This window comes from Ovis canadensis, chromosome 3 (assembly GCF_042477335.2).
Source record: "Ovis canadensis isolate MfBH-ARS-UI-01 breed Bighorn chromosome 3, ARS-UI_OviCan_v2, whole genome shotgun sequence".
Taxonomy (NCBI): Eukaryota; Metazoa; Chordata; class Mammalia; order Artiodactyla; family Bovidae; genus Ovis; species Ovis canadensis.
In genome coordinates, this window is record NC_091247.1 from 104,433,137 (window position 1) to 104,439,136 (window position 6,000).

Genomic DNA, 6,000 nt, shown 5'->3' on the forward strand with positions numbered 1-6,000 from the left:
TCCTCTCCTCTCCAAGGAAGGTGTGAGGTAGGTAGACTTCCTTTATAAATTACATGCTGCCTGAAGTAGGAGGTGGTGTGGAGAGCCGGCCTTCCGGTCAAGGATCCAATGACCTCACCAGGCAAGCAGAGGGGTCCCAGGGGGAGGGCAGGCGTCTGGGCGACAGGAAGGCCCTTCTCTTTCACATCCCCCTCCCTTTTTTAATAACCCTTTTCGGCCATGCATCTTAGTTCCCCAGCCAGGGATTGAACCTGCACCCCTTGCGTTGGGAGCACCGAGTCTTAATCCCTGGGCCACCAGTGAAGTTCCTGCCTCCCATTCCAGATCGGGCAGCTGGGCCCAGCGCCCAGGCTGGGGTGAGTGTGAGTCCAAGACAGACCTCCGTCCTGACCTGGACAGAGGTTTAGAGGCTGCAGAGGCTCCATCAGTTTGCATTTTGCAAACCGCAAGGGGCTGTTCTCATGAGGAAGTTTATTAGGATGGCGAGACTGGTCTGACACCCTTGGGAAGCAAATCAACGATGTGGCTGGTCTTTCTGCACACAGTCGGCCCAGGGTGGGAGAGTGAGTGGCCTAGAGGTGCCCGCTCAGGGTGAGGCTCTGCGTGGACCATGAGAGCCACACTGGGCAGCCTGCCAGCCTCTCACCACTTGGCTGTGGCAGATGCACTTAGGAGTCCCTGAGACAGCACAGGTGTGGCCGCTTTTGTTCCTCTTAAGTGTGCTAGTTTGGTGTCACTCCCCTGCAGTGAAGTCCCTTGCTCAAGGTCACAAGGACCTTGAGTAACAGTCCTGGCCAGCACTCAAGGTCTCAGAGCCCTGGGCAGCAGCCCAGCACTGGGGGTTTCTGCCTTGCAGGCCCTCCCAGAAAGCATGCATGTTTGGAACCTCGGTTTCGCAGCAGCCTGGCTAAGAGCATAGCATCCCTCCCAAGGGCATTCTCAGGTGAGACTCACTCAGGTCTGACCTCCCAGTGCAGGGGTTCCATCCACAGGATGTCACGTGGCCATCCAGGGTCTGCTTGCATCCTCCAGGGAGAGGGGACTCACTGCTTTATGGGCAACTGTGCCAATGCAGGAGACGCAAGAGGTGAGGGTTCGATCCCTGGGTCGGGAAGATCCCCTTAAGGAGGGCATGGCAACCCACTCCAGTATTCTCAGTATTCTTGCCTGGAGAATTCCATCCCCTGGAGGAGGGCATGGCAACCCACTCCAGTATTCTTGCCTGGAGAATTCCATGGACAGAAGAGCCGGGCAGGCTACAGTCCATGGGGTCACAGAGAGTCAGACGCGGCTGAAGCGGCTCGGCACGCACACGTGCGTGCGCCGGCCTGGTGCTTCCAGGTGAATAGGGAGGACGGGCGCAGTCAGCTCTCCAGTGTCGGGCGCTGTGCTGGGCCATGCAGGTCTCAGGGTCATGGGTGTTCTCTAGAAAGCGCTTCCTGTTGTGACCCAAAGCCAGTGACTCCCAGGTGTTGGAAGTGTCCTCAGGCTTCCCTTTGGAGCTGCACAGAGCAAATCTTGTCCTGTGTCCTTTAAAGAATCTGAAGGAAACCATCATGTTGTCCCTCTTCCCCAGATCAAATGCAGCCATAAGTAAATAAATATTTTTTAAAAATTAACCCCAGTGTGGAGCAGTGGCTGCACGCTCAGACACCGCCACACTGGAAAAGATCTGTTCGTTTCTTTTAAAGTTAAGTATATATCTACCTATGAGCCAGCAATTCTAATATGAGATATTTACTCAAGAGAAATGAAGACATATTTCCACGCAAAGGCTTATATACAACAGTTCTTAGCAGCTTCATTTATAATAGCCAACAACTAGAAATAGCTTTAACAGAACAGATAAACATGTTATGATATAATCGTACAATTGAAAGCTTTTCAATGACAAAAGGAAATAAACTACAGGGACAAGCAGCAGTGTGGGTGAGTCTCAGAAACACTACGCTGATCTTAAAAGACTGACGCTGTGAGAGCCAGCTTAGCCATTCAGTCCCAGGTTCTCTAGCCATGGGATCTGGGCAAGCAGGCTTGATTACCACACGGCGCATGGGATCTTAGTTCCCTGACCAGGCATGGAACCCACATCTCCTGCATGGGAAGGTAGATTCTTAACCGCTGGACCATCAGGGAGGTCCCTCTTGGGTTAATTTTGAATCTCGATCCCATCGTTCAATGAGCTCACCATCTGTTCCAGTCAGTGTGATCCTCAAGGTTGATTAATATGAGACCATGGCCCATCTAACTCACTGCCTAGATTGTTGGGCAGGATGGACCCCTGTGGCTGAGTATCAGAGGCCCACTCTGTAAATAATTTGCTGTTCAGACACACATGAAAATACGCTATTGCGCTGTAGCCTGTGTATATCACCTCCAGGGAGTCATGAGGTAGTTTGCCAAATCGAGAAATGCTGCGCTTTTAACCTTCTCCTGCTAATGCCAGTCACATATCAAAGCGGAGAAAGGGACCATTGCCTCCCTCTAGAAGAGCCTGCAGATGCTGTGTTCAGCTCTTGTAAATAAAGCTGTTGAATAATTCAAGAACCTTGCCAGAGATAAAATTCGAGCATATCTTTGTGCAGGTTCCTGACTCTCCTCTTTGAAAATGGGCACAGATTTCTCCGTCACTTATCTGTGGACACCTCTCAAGTCACGCTGACTTTTCAGAGGTCTGCTTGATCATGTCTGCAGGTTTCTGTAGTTCCCTGGGTCTGGGGGAGGGGAGAGAAAGGAAGAAGGCAGACAGTGGACACCAGCGAACACATCTGTGCACTGGTGTGCATTCTGCATGGACCATCTCATCTCAGGTGCTGTTATCATCCTCCTTTTCAGATAAGGAAATCCAGCTCCGTGAAGTCAAGTAATTGCCCCAAGGTCACAGCGGTGATTAGCGGCAGACTGGGATTTGAAAGTTTGCATGATCCTTAGATGGCGCTAGTGGTAGAGAACCTGCCTGCCGAAGCAGGAGGCTAAGAGATGTGAGCTTCATCCCTGGGTTTGGAATATCCTCTGGAGAAGGGCGTGGCTGCTCACTCCAGTATTCTTGCTTGGAGAATTCCATGGACAGAGGAGCCTGGCGGGCTGCAGTCCTTGGGGTGCAAACAGTTGGACATGACTGAGCAAGTAACACAAATTATATGGCAAGATCAGTGTCTGATATTGGGGCCCTGCAATCAGCCCTACTGCGAGCACGACGGGCTTAGTGAGGATGCTTCAGGGAAGGGGAGGAGGTGATGACTCGGTCTTAGAGTTAATAAGATTGTTTAAGGTTGTCGGTCACCATGAAATTGCAAATCAGGGATGATCTTGAGGTATACTTCATTTCCAGACATGTGAGGGGCAGTGGAATTTGGGAGGACAGGGTTGAAATGCCAGATTGCATATTAAGGTGAAGAACTGTGGCATTAGTGCCCAAAACCTGGCATACAGTGGGCACTTAATTAGACAAAATTGTATAAGACAAACTGGGGTATTTATTCATTACATTCATTTACTATATATCTTGGAAGGAAAAGTCCAGCAGATGAGGACCTGGATACCAGAGATGGTCCCCTGATTCATCTGTGGCACCTTTGTGGCATTAGCTGTTAGCTGAGCTATTGGCTTGAAAACCTGGGTTTAGAGGGTTTAACTGCAGAGGTTGGGGAGGAAAAAGCAGGGATATTTGGAGCCTGGATGAAAATGGAGAACACTTGTCCACGTGTCTAAGGATGAGCAGGCTTGTGTGCCCCACTGGATTCTGGGAATGTCCTGTAGGGACCTTCAGTTTGGGGGCACGCAAGCCTATGGTTTTTCCAGGAGTCATGTGTGGATGTGAGAATTGGACCATGAAGAAGGCTGAGTACCGAAGAATTGATGGTTTTGAACTGTGGTGCTGAAGAAGACTCTTCAGAGTCCTTTGGACAGCAAGGAGATTAAACCAGTCAATCCTAAAGGAAATAAACCCTGAATATTCATTGGAGGGACTGATGCTGAAGCTTCAGTACTTTGGCCACCTGATGCAAAGAGCCAACTCATTGGAAAAGACCCTGATGCTGGGAAAGGTTGAGGGCAGAAGGAGAAGGGGATGACAGAGGGCGAGATGGTTGGATGGCATCACCGACTCAATGGACATGAGTTTGAGCAAGCTCCAGGAGACGGTGAAGGACAGGGAAGGCTGGCGTGCTGCAGTCTGTAGAGTCGCAGTCTGCATGACTGAACAACTGAACGAAAAAGCCTCACTAAGGATGCCTGAGCCCTCCTTCCAATCCGAGAGACAGGACTGGGCACAGAGATCAGGGAACTCCAGGTAGGGGGACCGGAACCCTAGGGCCCACCTTAAGCTGAGAGGACAGGAGGCTGATCTCAGGGGCAGGGGCCCTGAGGCAGAGTGCTGTGGGGAAGGGAGCTGGGATGGGAGACTGGACTCTAGGCCAGGTCTCATTGTGTCTTCTGCGCATTCTCAGACCCTTCTCCTCTTTTGTGACCTCAACTGTGAAATGGGGACAATGAAGCCAACCCCTGACCTGACCAATCCTCAGAGCTAATGGGAGACTGAAAAGAGATAATAGATAGTGCTCTGGTAGGATGTAGATGATTGTGAAAGACCATTGTTCCTTCCATAGCAACAACAACCAGTGAGCTCAAAGGCAGGTTAAAATAAATTATCCAAACCGAAGAGCACAGCAGACAAAAATTTTAAATGCTTTCTTTAAAGCCGAAGGAAAGCTCTGTGCGCACACACACAGAGTCAAAAGGAGCCAAGTTACAGAGAGGATGAGCCCTTCGGAGAGGAGAGTCTGGCAGCTGCTTTTGTGCTGCCTTATGGGGGTGGCTGCTTAAACCAGGGAGTGGAGGAACAGGCCTGACACAGGTGGGGGGACTTTGCCGGGAAAGGAGGAAAGGCCCCAACTCTCACCACCTGGGTGAACTTGTATGTAGTCTGAACTGGGGCAGCCTGCAGCATGGAGCTACTCCCGACTAGCTGGCCTGCCAACTCCATAGGGGTTTGACTGAGGAAGCACCAATTGGGGGCAGAGCTGGAGAATAGAAAGCTAGAAAGAGGGCTTAGATCCAGAGTCCTGCTGGATGGGGGGAAGGTGCTGAACTCACCTTTGAAATATTGTTTTTGCTGTTGTTTATTGAAGAATAGTTGATTTACAGTGTTGTGTTTAAGCTGTACATCAAAGTAATCCTGTTATATATATATATATATATATTTGTATATATATATGTATTCCTTTTAAAAAATATTATTTTCCATTACAGCTTATCATACTGAATAGAGTTTCTTGTGCCGTACAGTAGAACCTTGTTGCTTGTCCATTCTGTATATAAAAGCTTCCTTTGGCTAACCCCAACCTTCCACTCCATCCCTCCCCACGCACCTTCCCCTTGTCAACAGCCTGTCTGTTCTCTTTGTCTGTGATTCTGTTTCAGAGATAAGCTCATTTGTGCCATATTTTAGATTCCGCAGATAAATGCTATCATATGGTATTTTGTCTTTCTCTTTCTGGCTTCATTTAGTATGATAATCTCTAGTTGCATCCATGTTGCTGCAAACGGCATTATTTTGTTCTTTTTATGATTGAATAATATTCCATTGTACATGTGAACCACGTCTTCTTTATCCTTCATCTGTTGATGGACATTTAGGTTGCTTCCCTGTCGTGGCTATTGTTAATAATGTTGCCGTGAATATTCAGATGCAAGTATCTTTTTGAATCAGAGGTTGTTTTTTTTTTTCCTGGATATATGCCCAGGAGAAAAAGCAAGAGTTTTGAAGAAACAGAACAAATATCAGAAGCAACCCTCAGATAAGGAAGGGATGTTTGAATAATTAGATCAGAAATGTAAAACAACAATGATTAGCATGTCAAGGGCACTAATGGATAAAGTAGACAGCATACAACATCTGGGCAATAAAAGCAGGTAGATGTAAATTCTCAGACTTGAAAAGAAATGCTAGAGATAATGCTGTAACAGAAATGAAGAATGCCTTGGATGGACTCATTAGTA